At 51.1% G+C, this 12,064-nt stretch overlaps 1 long non-coding RNA gene across 1 annotated transcript in view; it reads right to left on the reverse strand.

Annotated features, from left to right (window-relative positions):
- LOC139701757 (uncharacterized) overlaps positions 1-11,652 on the reverse strand; it is a 240,145-nt gene extending 228,493 nt beyond the window's left edge. The window contains exons 1-6 of the long non-coding RNA XR_011704270.1: positions 11,543-11,652; positions 9,637-9,750; positions 7,731-7,844; positions 5,825-5,938; positions 3,919-4,032; positions 2,013-2,126 (exon numbers count right to left, since the gene is read on the reverse strand). This is a non-coding gene — a long non-coding RNA (uncharacterized lncRNA). The remainder of the gene's footprint in view (positions 1-2,012; positions 2,127-3,918; positions 4,033-5,824; positions 5,939-7,730; positions 7,845-9,636; positions 9,751-11,542) is intronic.
- Positions 11,653-12,064: the final 412 nt, after the last annotated feature.

A 12,064-nucleotide genomic window follows, 5' to 3' on the forward strand; every position in this document is an offset into this window, starting at 1 on the left:
AAACTAATCCATGTGAATGAATAGACAGTGACAACCTGAGGCCAGTTCTCTACAGCAAAAATCCTTGGTCCTCTGAGAACAAATAACCAAAAACCAGGCCTGACAGGGTAGTAGAGAGTGCAGGGAGGGCTTCCTCAAGGGGGTGATGGCCCAAGATCTGAAATAGAAGTAGAAATTACTTCTCTGGGCCTCAGTTTCTCCAGCTCTAAAGCAGGGAGATCCTGTGTGTCACCCACCACTGCCCCTACAGAGCCGACCTGGAGTTCAAGTTAAGACAGATGTGGGGACAAGGTGCAGGGAAAAGAACTACATGGAAATGGCCAGCAGCTTTGAGCTTTTTGTCTTGTTATGGGCGAGGCAGGGAGGAGGTGAGAGCTGGGAGGGGTGGAATAGGGCCAGTGGAGGTGGTGAGAAGGGAGGGTTTGGGGAAGTTCAAGGCACAGACTCAAAGACAGTTGGAGGATGGAGCAGGGAGGGGTGGTGTCTCCCTGCCAGACCTGGCTCTTTCCATGGTGTGGCCCAACCTTCTTTTCCTTCTGAATCCTGTCCCCCTCCGTCCCTGCACCCCCAGCTGCTCACAGGTCATTCCTCTGCCTGACCCACACACTCCCGCTGCCTGGCCTTGCTCATGCAGTCCCCTCACTCGATCCCCTCCCTCTCCTATTGGTCTCCCCCTCTGGACGAATTCCCCAGCCACACCCATCTCTTCATTCTTCTCTGAGCCCCCCACCCCAACTTGATGGGTCCCCCCCTTCCAAGCTCCCGGCATCAGGCCTCCCCTGAAGGGTTCTGCACATGAGGCTCTGGAGCCAGATTTCCAGAATTCCAGTCCCAGCTCTTCCAGGCAGGACCTTGACTAACTCATAATTCATGTCCTTTCCCAGAGCCTCACCTTTACCACCAGGGAAATGGGTGATATGATTCCCTCTGTAAATATATGCAGCCTGGTTCATGGAGGTATTGATGCTCCGAGGTGGAATTCAGGGTTCCTGTAAGGGGGCGCCTTTTGGCACTTAAAGGAGTGGCCCTCGTGGCTCCAAGAACAGAGTTGGTTTTTGTCCCCTGTAAAGTGACCACTATAGGGATGGTCTAGTTAGTGGCGCTGAATATGTCGAAGCCCCATTTACCCTGTAAATGCTGTCTCATGCTTCTCTTTCCTTCACTTGGGGAGGAGAGGAACAGAACCCCAAAGACAGATATGAGATCCGGGAGCTAGTTTGGGCTCCCACGTTCCTGGATTGCATGGGGACAAACTTACAAGTTGAGGTGGCCTTTCCGAGGGTGGTGATGGTTCCTCCCAGGAGAGCTTCAGGGGTTCTGCACGGTCAGGCTTTGGGGGATGGCATGAATTGCACAAACATCAGTGGTTGCTTGCCCTGGTTTGTATTTTGCCTTCTCTCCCTTGGTCCTCATCGTGGTGCTCTGCCTAGGGGCAGGCCCTGGAGCTGTTCTGTCCCAAGCTTGCCCCATGGTGTTCTCTGGTTTGGGGGGTCCCTCTACTTTTTTAGCAGTTGCCCATTTCTGCCATGGGAGATGGAAGAACTGGGGACAAATCTATCCTCCAAGTTGCAATTGAGGCAACTGACACTGGCAGCATTAAGGGGGATGAAACTTGGTTGTCCCATGCTGACTGGGACTGCCTGTTCTTCGGACAAACACTGTTCACAGTCCCTGGCCTCTGAGTAGCAGCTGCAGAGGCTGATGGACTAGTTGCTCCAGTGGACTTGCAGCCTGGCTGCCAGCAGAATGTGTGTGGGTGCTGGCACGGGCCCCCACGGTGGGATTTCTACGTCTGTCAGCACCAAGGGCTGAGTGGGTTGGGCTGCCCAGGCTGGGGGGCCTGCTATCAATGGTGGGAATGGAGCTACCCCTGGACCTGGAGATCCCAGGTGTCCAAACTACTGACAGCTGGCAGAGGTGGGGGCTCTGGGCTTCTTCCTGTCAGAAACCCCAGGTGGGATGGTGGCTCCAGGGATGAGGGGCTTCTTCCCTCGGGGAGCGTGTTTAGGTACCTTTCAAGACGGCAGACTGAGGAATCAGACCAGAGACTCTGCGTCTAATAGAAGATAAAGTTGGTCCTCATCTTCATCTCGTGGGGGCAGGCCCCAAATTCCTTAATAAGACTCCTATAGCACAAGAGTTAAAACCGAGAATCAACAAATGGGACGAATTCAAACTGAAAAAGTTTTTTCTCAGCAAGAGAAATAATATGCGAGGTGAATAGGGAGCCTACATCCTGGGAACCAATTTTTACCCCTCAAACATCAGATAGAGCTCTAATCTCTAGAGTGTACAAAGAACTCAAAAAGTTAAACAACAAAAAAGCAGATAACCCAATCAACAAATGGGCCAAGGACTTGGACAGAAACTTCTCAGAAGAGGACATAGGATCAGTTAACAAATACATGGAAAAAATGCTCACCATCTCTAGCAATCAGAGAAATGCAAATCAAAACCACCCTAAGATACCATCTCACTCCAGTCAGAAAGGCAGCCATTATGAAGTCAAACAACAATAAGTGCTGGCGAGGATGCAGGGGCGGGGGTGGGGGGTGGGGGGGGAAGGTACACTCATACATTGCTGGTGGGACTGCAAATTGGTGCAGCCAATTTGGAAAGCAGTATGGAGATTCCTTGGAAAGCTGGGAATGGAACCACCATTTGACCCAGCTATTCTCCTTCTTGGATTATACCCAAAAGACCTAAGAGGAGCATACTACAGGGACACAGCCACATCAATGTTTACAGCAGCACAATTCACAATAGCTAGAATGTGGAACCAACCTAGATGCCCTTTAATAGATGAATGGATTAAAAATGTGGCATTTATACACAATGAAATATTACTCAGCACTAAAAAATAACAAGATCATGGCATTTGCAGGGAAATGGATGCCAAAGAAGGCCCAGTGTGAGAAGGTGGCTGTAGGCAGAGCGGGACAGCCATTGCCAAGGAAGAAATGCTCATCCATGGGGAATACGGGTAGGCCACAGAAATGAAAGTTTCCTTTGCCGTCACATCAATAGGGGGGACCTCTGAGGCTGCCACCACTTCTGGAACTGGCCTGTCCAGTCACCACTGAGGACCTGAACTGGGAGAAACAGAAAGCTCCGCAGCACATCCACTGCCTTCTGATGGGTGAGTCCCAGGCCATCTGGGACAGCTATACCATGCCCCCCAACCCCAGCCCATGTGTGGGCCCCTCTACCTGGGAAGGGGCCAAGCCTCTGGCATCAGTGGGCCTCAGCCAGACCTTGCCTTACCACCCCAGCACTGCCTCCCCGCCCAAAGTGGGTGGGCGCTGCTCTCTCCTCCCAGAGACACCCTCCTACCTCCAAACTTTGTGTCCCCCTCTTCCACAGCCTGCCAACTGTTCCTTGGCCCTTCCTCCCAGGCCCTCTCCCAGCACCTTGGCAGGCTTGGCTCTGCAGCCAGTGGCTCCCTTGGGGGCCACCCTCAGGAACACCATTATGACTTCACAGCCCTCCTTCCCCCACATCTGGGGCCTCCATCTGACTCCAGTAGGAACTTCCTACTCTCTCACCAGGGCCCAAAGCCCAACAGTACTCACAGGGCCTCAGCAGTAGACAGCTCCAGTCTGCCACCTTTTTTAAAAATTTTTACTTATTTTTTTTAGTCATACATGACAGAATGTGTGTGGGTGCTGGCATGGGCCCCCACGGTGGGATTTCTACGTCTGTCAGCACCAAGGGCTGAGTGGGTTGGGCTGCCCAGGCTGGGGGGCCTGCTATCAATGGTGGGAATGGAGCTACCCCTGGACCTGGAGATCCCAGGTGTCCAAACTACTGACAGCTGGCAGAGGTGGGGGCTCTGGGCTTCTTCCTGTCAGAAACCCCAGGTGGGATGGTGGCTCCAGGGATGAGGGGCTTCTTCCCTCGGGGAGCGTGTTTAGGTACCTTTCAAGACGGCAGACTGAGGAATCAGACCAGAGACTCTGCGTCTAATAGAAGATAAAGTTGGTCCTCATCTTCATCTCGTGGGGGCAGGCCCCAAATTCCTTAATAAGACTCCTATAGCACAAGAGTTAAAACCAAGAATCAACAAATGGGACGAATTCAAACTGAAAAAGTTTTTTCTCAGCAAGAGAAATAATATGCGAGGTGAATAGGGAGCCTACATCCTGGGAACCAATTTTTACCCCTCAAACATCAGATAGAGCTCTAATCTCTAGAGTGTACAAAGAACTCAAAAAGTTAAACAACAAAAAAGCAGATAACCCAATCAACAAATGGGCCAAGGACTTGGACAGAAACTTCTCAGAAGAGGACATAGGATCAGTTAACAAATACATGAAAAAAATGCTCACCATCTCTAGCAATCAGAGAAATGCAAATCAAAACCACCCTAAGATACCATCTCACTCCAGTCAGAAAGGCAGCCATTATGAAGTCAAACAACAATAAGTGCTGGCGAGGATGCAGGGGCGGGGGTGGGGGGTGGGGGGGGAAGGTACACTCATACATTGCTGGTGGGACTGCAAATTGGTGCAGCCAATTTGGAAAGCAGTATGGAGATTCCTTGGAAAGCTGGGAATGGAACCACCATTTGACCCAGCTATTCTCCTTCTTGGATTATACCCAAAAGACCTAAGAGGAGCATACTACAGGGACACAGCCACATCAATGTTTACAGCAGCACAATTCACAATAGCTAGAATGTGGAACCAACCTAGATGCCCTTCAATAGATGAATGGATTAAAAATGTGGCATTTATACACAATGAAATATTACTCAGCACTAAAAAATAACAAGATCATGGCATTTGCAGGGAAATGGATGCCAAAGAAGGCCCAGTGTGAGAAGGTGGCTGTAGGCAGAGCGGGACAGCCATTGCCAAGGAAGAAATGCTCATCCATGGGGAATACGGGTAGGCCACAGAAATGAAAGTTTCCTTTGCCGTCACATCAATAGGGGGGACCTCTGAGGCTGCCACCACTTCTGGAACTGGCCTGTCCAGTCACCACTGAGGACCTGAACTGGGAGAAACAGAAAGCTCCGCAGCACATCCACTGCCTTCTGATGGGTGAGTCCCAGGCCATCTGGGACAGCTATACCATGCCCCCCAACCCCAGCCCATGTGTGGGCCCCTCTACCTGGGAAGGGGCCAAGCCTCTGGCATCAGTGGGCCTCAGCCAGACCTTGCCTTACCACCCCAGCACTGCCTCCCCGCCCAAAGTGGGTGGGCGCTGCTCTCTCCTCCCAGAGACACCCTCCTACCTCCAAACTTTGTGTCCCCCTCTTCCACAGCCTGCCAACTGTTCCTTGGCCCTTCCTCCCAGGCCCTCTCCCAGCACCTTGGCAGGCTTGGCTCTGCAGCCAGTGGCTCCCTTGGGGGCCACCCTCAGGAACACCATTATGACTTCACAGTCCCCCTTCCCCCACATCTGGGGCCTCCATCTGACTCCAGTAGGAACTTCCTACTCTCTCACCAGGGCCCAAAGCCCAACAGTACTCACAGGGCCTCAGCAGTAGACAGCTCCAGTCTGCCACCTTTTTTAAAAATTTTTACTTATTTTTTTTAGTCATACATGACAGAATGTGTGTGGGTGCTGGCATGGGCCCCCACGGTGGGATTTCTACGTCTGTCAGCACCAAGGGCTGAGTGGGTTGGGCTGCCCAGGCTGGGGGGCCTGCTATCAATGGTGGGAATGGAGCTACCCCTGGACCTGGAGATCCCAGGTGTCCAAACTACTGACAGCTGGCAGAGGTGGGGGCTCTGGGCTTCTTCCTGTCAGAAACCCCAGGTGGGATGGTGGCTCCAGGGATGAGGGGCTTCTTCCCTCGGGGAGCGTGTTTAGGTACCTTTCAAGACGGCAGACTGAGGAATCAGACCAGAGACTCTGCGTCTAATAGAAGATAAAGTTGGTCCTCATCTTCATCTCGTGGGGGCAGGCCCCAAATTCCTTAATAAGACTCCTATAGCACAAGAGTTAAAACCAAGAATCAACAAATGGGACGAATTCAAACTGAAAAAGTTTTTTCTCAGCAAGAGAAATAATATGCGAGGTGAATAGGGAGCCTACATCCTGGGAACCAATTTTTACCCCTCAAACATCAGATAGAGCTCTAATCTCTAGAGTGTACAAAGAACTCAAAAAGTTAAACAACAAAAAAGCAGATAACCCAATCAACAAATGGGCCAAGGACTTGGACAGAAACTTCTCAGAAGAGGACATAGGATCAGTTAACAAATACATGAAAAAAATGCTCACCATCTCTAGCAATCAGAGAAATGCAAATCAAAACCACCCTAAGATACCATCTCACTCCAGTCAGAAAGGCAGCCATTATGAAGTCAAACAACAATAAGTGCTGGCGAGGATGCAGGGGCGGGGGTGGGGGGTGGGGGGGGAAGGTACACTCATACATTGCTGGTGGGACTGCAAATTGGTGCAGCCAATTTGGAAAGCAGTATGGAGATTCCTTGGAAAGCTGGGAATGGAACCACCATTTGACCCAGCTATTCTCCTTCTTGGATTATACCCAAAAGACCTAAGAGGAGCATACTACAGGGACACAGCCACATCAATGTTTACAGCAGCACAATTCACAATAGCTAGAATGTGGAACCAACCTAGATGCCCTTCAATAGATGAATGGATTAAAAATGTGGCATTTATACACAATGAAATATTACTCAGCACTAAAAAATAACAAGATCATGGCATCTGCAGGGAAATGGATGCCAAAGAAGGCCCAGTGTGAGAAGGTGGCTGTAGGCAGAGCGGGACAGCCATTGCCAAGGAAGAAATGCTCATCCATGGGGAATACGGGTAGGCCACAGAAATGAAAGTTTCCTTTGCCGTCACATCAATAGGGGGGACCTCTGAGGCTGCCACCACTTCTGGAACTGGCCTGTCCAGTCACCACTGAGGACCTGAACTGGGAGAAACAGAAAGCTCCGCAGCACATCCACTGCCTTCTGATGGGTGAGTCCCAGGCCATCTGGGACAGCTATACCATGCCCCCCAACCCCAGCCCATGTGTGGGCCCCTCTACCTGGGAAGGGGCCAAGCCTCTGGCATCAGTGGGCCTCAGCCAGACCTTGCCTTACCACCCCAGCACTGCCTCCCCGCCCAAAGTGGGTGGGCGCTGCTCTCTCCTCCCAGAGACACCCTCCTACCTCCAAACTTTGTGTCCCCCTCTTCCACAGCCTGCCAACTGTTCCTTGGCCCTTCCTCCCAGGCCCTCTCCCAGCACCTTGGCAGGCTTGGCTCTGCAGCCAGTGGCTCCCTTGGGGGCCACCCTCAGGAACACCATTATGACTTCACAGTCCCCCTTCCCCCACATCTGGGGCCTCCATCTGACTCCAGTAGGAACTTCCTACTCTCTCACCAGGGCCCAAAGCCCAACAGTACTCACAGGGCCTCAGCAGTAGACAGCTCCAGTCTGCCACCTTTTTTAAAAATTTTTACTTATTTTTTTTAGTCATACATGACAGAATGTGTGTGGGTGCTGGCATGGGCCCCCACGGTGGGATTTCTACGTCTGTCAGCACCAAGGGCTGAGTGGGTTGGGCTGCCCAGGCTGGGGGGCCTGCTATCAATGGTGGGAATGGAGCTACCCCTGGACCTGGAGATCCCAGGTGTCCAAACTACTGACAGCTGGCAGAGGTGGGGGCTCTGGGCTTCTTCCTGTCAGAAACCCCAGGTGGGATGGTGGCTCCAGGGATGAGGGGCTTCTTCCCTCGGGGAGCGTGTTTAGGTACCTTTCAAGACGGCAGACTGAGGAATCAGACCAGAGACTCTGCGTCTAATAGAAGATAAAGTTGGTCCTCATCTTCATCTCGTGGGGGCAGGCCCCAAATTCCTTAATAAGACTCCTATAGCACAAGAGTTAAAACCAAGAATCAACAAATGGGACGAATTCAAACTGAAAAAGTTTTTTCTCAGCAAGAGAAATAATATGCGAGGTGAATAGGGAGCCTACATCCTGGGAACCAATTTTTACCCCTCAAACATCAGATAGAGCTCTAATCTCTAGAGTGTACAAAGAACTCAAAAAGTTAAACAACAAAAAAGCAGATAACCCAATCAACAAATGGGCCAAGGACTTGGACAGAAACTTCTCAGAAGAGGACATAGGATCAGTTAACAAATACATGAAAAAAATGCTCACCATCTCTAGCAATCAGAGAAATGCAAATCAAAACCACCCTAAGATACCATCTCACTCCAGTCAGAAAGGCAGCCATTATGAAGTCAAACAACAATAAGTGCTGGCGAGGATGCAGGGGCGGGGGTGGGGGGTGGGGGGGGAAGGTACACTCATACATTGCTGGTGGGACTGCAAATTGGTGCAGCCAATTTGGAAAGCAGTATGGAGATTCCTTGGAAAGCTGGGAATGGAACCACCATTTGACCCAGCTATTCTCCTTCTTGGATTATACCCAAAAGACCTAAGAGGAGCATACTACAGGGACACAGCCACATCAATGTTTACAGCAGCACAATTCACAATAGCTAGAATGTGGAACCAACCTAGATGCCCTTCAATAGATGAATGGATTAAAAATGTGGCATTTATACACAATGAAATATTACTCAGCACTAAAAAATAACAAGATCATGGCATTTGCAGGGAAATGGATGCCAAAGAAGGCCCAGTGTGAGAAGGTGGCTGTAGGCAGAGCGGGACAGCCATTGCCAAGGAAGAAATGCTCATCCATGGGGAATACGGGTAGGCCACAGAAATGAAAGTTTCCTTTGCCGTCACATCAATAGGGGGGACCTCTGAGGCTGCCACCACTTCTGGAACTGGCCTGTCCAGTCACCACTGAGGACCTGAACTGGGAGAAACAGAAAGCTCCGCAGCACATCCACTGCCTTCTGATGGGTGAGTCCCAGGCCATCTGGGACAGCTATACCATGCCCCCCAACCCCAGCCCATGTGTGGGCCCCTCTACCTGGGAAGGGGCCAAGCCTCTGGCATCAGTGGGCCTCAGCCAGACCTTGCCTTACCACCCCAGCACTGCCTCCCCGCCCAAAGTGGGTGGGCGCTGCTCTCTCCTCCCAGAGACACCCTCCTACCTCCAAACTTTGTGTCCCCCTCTTCCACAGCCTGCCAACTGTTCCTTGGCCCTTCCTCCCAGGCCCTCTCCCAGCACCTTGGCAGGCTTGGCTCTGCAGCCAGTGGCTCCCTTGGGGGCCACCCTCAGGAACACCATTATGACTTCACAGTCCCCCTTCCCCCACATCTGGGGCCTCCATCTGACTCCAGTAGGAACTTCCTACTCTCTCACCAGGGCCCAAAGCCCAACAGTACTCACAGGGCCTCAGCAGTAGACAGCTCCAGTCTGCCACCTTTTTTAAAAATTTTTACTTATTTTTTTTAGTCATACATGACAGAATGTGTGTGGGTGCTGGCATGGGCCCCCACGGTGGGATTTCTACGTCTGTCAGCACCAAGGGCTGAGTGGGTTGGGCTGCCCAGGCTGGGGGGCCTGCTATCAATGGTGGGAATGGAGCTACCCCTGGACCTGGAGATCCCAGGTGTCCAAACTACTGACAGCTGGCAGAGGTGGGGGCTCTGGGCTTCTTCCTGTCAGAAACCCCAGGTGGGATGGTGGCTCCAGGGATGAGGGGCTTCTTCCCTCGGGGAGCGTGTTTAGGTACCTTTCAAGACGGCAGACTGAGGAATCAGACCAGAGACTCTGCGTCTAATAGAAGATAAAGTTGGTCCTCATCTTCATCTCGTGGGGGCAGGCCCCAAATTCCTTAATAAGACTCCTATAGCACAAGAGTTAAAACCAAGAATCAACAAATGGGACGAATTCAAACTGAAAAAGTTTTTTCTCAGCAAGAGAAATAATATGCGAGGTGAATAGGGAGCCTACATCCTGGGAACCAATTTTTACCCCTCAAACATCAGATAGAGCTCTAATCTCTAGAGTGTACAAAGAACTCAAAAAGTTAAACAACAAAAAAGCAGATAACCCAATCAACAAATGGGCCAAGGACTTGGACAGAAACTTCTCAGAAGAGGACATAGGATCAGTTAACAAATACATGAAAAAAATGCTCACCATCTCTAGCAATCAGAGAAATGCAAATCAAAACCACCCTAAGATACCATCTCACTCCAGTCAGAAAGGCAGCCATTATGAAGTCAAACAACAATAAGTGCTGGCGAGGATGCAGGGGCGGGGGTGGGGGGTGGGGGGGGAAGGTACACTCATACATTGCTGGTGGGACTGCAAATTGGTGCAGCCAATTTGGAAAGCAGTATGGAGATTCCTTGGAAAGCTGGGAATGGAACCACCATTTGACCCAGCTATTCTCCTTCTTGGATTATACCCAAAAGACCTAAGAGGAGCATACTACAGGGACACAGCCACATCAATGTTTACAGCAGCACAATTCACAATAGCTAGAATGTGGAACCAACCTAGATGCCCTTCAATAGATGAATGGATTAAAAATGTGGCATTTATACACAATGAAATATTACTCAGCACTAAAAAATAACAAGATCATGGCATTTGCAGGGAAATGGATGCCAAAGAAGGCCCAGTGTGAGAAGGTGGCTGTAGGCAGAGCGGGACAGCCATTGCCAAGGAAGAAATGCTCATCCATGGGGAATACGGGTAGGCCACAGAAATGAAAGTTTCCTTTGCCGTCACATCAATAGGGGGGACCTCTGAGGCTGCCACCACTTCTGGAACTGGCCTGTCCAGTCACCACTGAGGACCTGAACTGGGAGAAACAGAAAGCTCCGCAGCACATCCACTGCCTTCTGATGGGTGAGTCCCAGGCCATCTGGGACAGCTATACCATGCCCCCCAACCCCAGCCCATGTGTGGGCCCCTCTACCTGGGAAGGGGCCAAGCCTCTGGCATCAGTGGGCCTCAGCCAGACCTTGCCTTACCACCCCAGCACTGCCTCCCCGCCCAAAGTGGGTGGGCGCTGCTCTCTCCTCCCAGAGACACCCTCCTACCTCCAAACTTTGTGTCCCCCTCTTCCACAGCCTGCCAACTGTTCCTTGGCCCTTCCTCCCAGGCCCTCTCCCAGCACCTTGGCAGGCTTGGCTCTGCAGCCAGTGGCTCCCTTGGGGGCCACCCTCAGGAACACCATTATGACTTCACAGTCCCCCTTCCCCCACATCTGGGGCCTCCATCTGACTCCAGTAGGAACTTCCTACTCTCTCACCAGGGCCCAAAGCCCAACAGTACTCACAGGGCCTCAGCAGTAGACAGCTCCAGTCTGCCACCTTTTTTAAAAATTTTTACTTATTTTTTTTAGTCATACATGACAGAATGTGTGTGGGTGCTGGCATGGGCCCCCACGGTGGGATTTCTACGTCTGTCAGCACCAAGGGCTGAGTGGGTTGGGCTGCCCAGGCTGGGGGGCCTGCTATCAATGGTGGGAATGGAGCTACCCCTGGACCTGGAGATCCCAGGTGTCCAAACTACTGACAGCTGGCAGAGGTGGGGGCTCTGGGCTTCTTCCTGTCAGAAACCCCAGGTGGGATGGTGGCTCCAGGGATGAGGGGCTTCTTCCCTCGGGGAGCGTGTTTAGGTACCTTTCAAGACGGCAGACTGAGGAATCAGACCAGAGACTCTGCGTCTAATAGAAGATAAAGTTGGTCCTCATCTTCATCTCGTGGGGGCAGGCCCCAAATTCCTTAATAAGACTCCTATAGCACAAGAGTTAAAACCAAGAATCAACAAATGGGACGAATTCAAACTGAAAAAGTTTTTTCTCAGCAAGAGAAATAATATGCGAGGTGAATAGGGAGCCTACATCCTGGGAACCAATTTTTACCCCTCAAACATCAGATAGAGCTCTAATCTCTAGAGTGTACAAAGAACTCAAAAAGTTAAACAACAAAAAAGCAGATAACCCAATCAACAAATGGGCCAAGGACTTGGACAGAAACTTCTCAGAAGAGGACATAGGATCAGTTAACAAATACATGAAAAAAATGCTCACCATCTCTAGCAATCAGAGAAATGCAAATCAAAACCACCCTAAGATACCATCTCACTCCAGTCAGAAAGGCAGCCATTATGAAGTCAAACAACAATAAGTGCTGGCGAGGATG

Source organism: Marmota flaviventris, chromosome 14 (assembly GCF_047511675.1).
Source record: "Marmota flaviventris isolate mMarFla1 chromosome 14, mMarFla1.hap1, whole genome shotgun sequence".
NCBI lineage: Eukaryota > Metazoa > Chordata > Mammalia > Rodentia > Sciuridae > Marmota > Marmota flaviventris.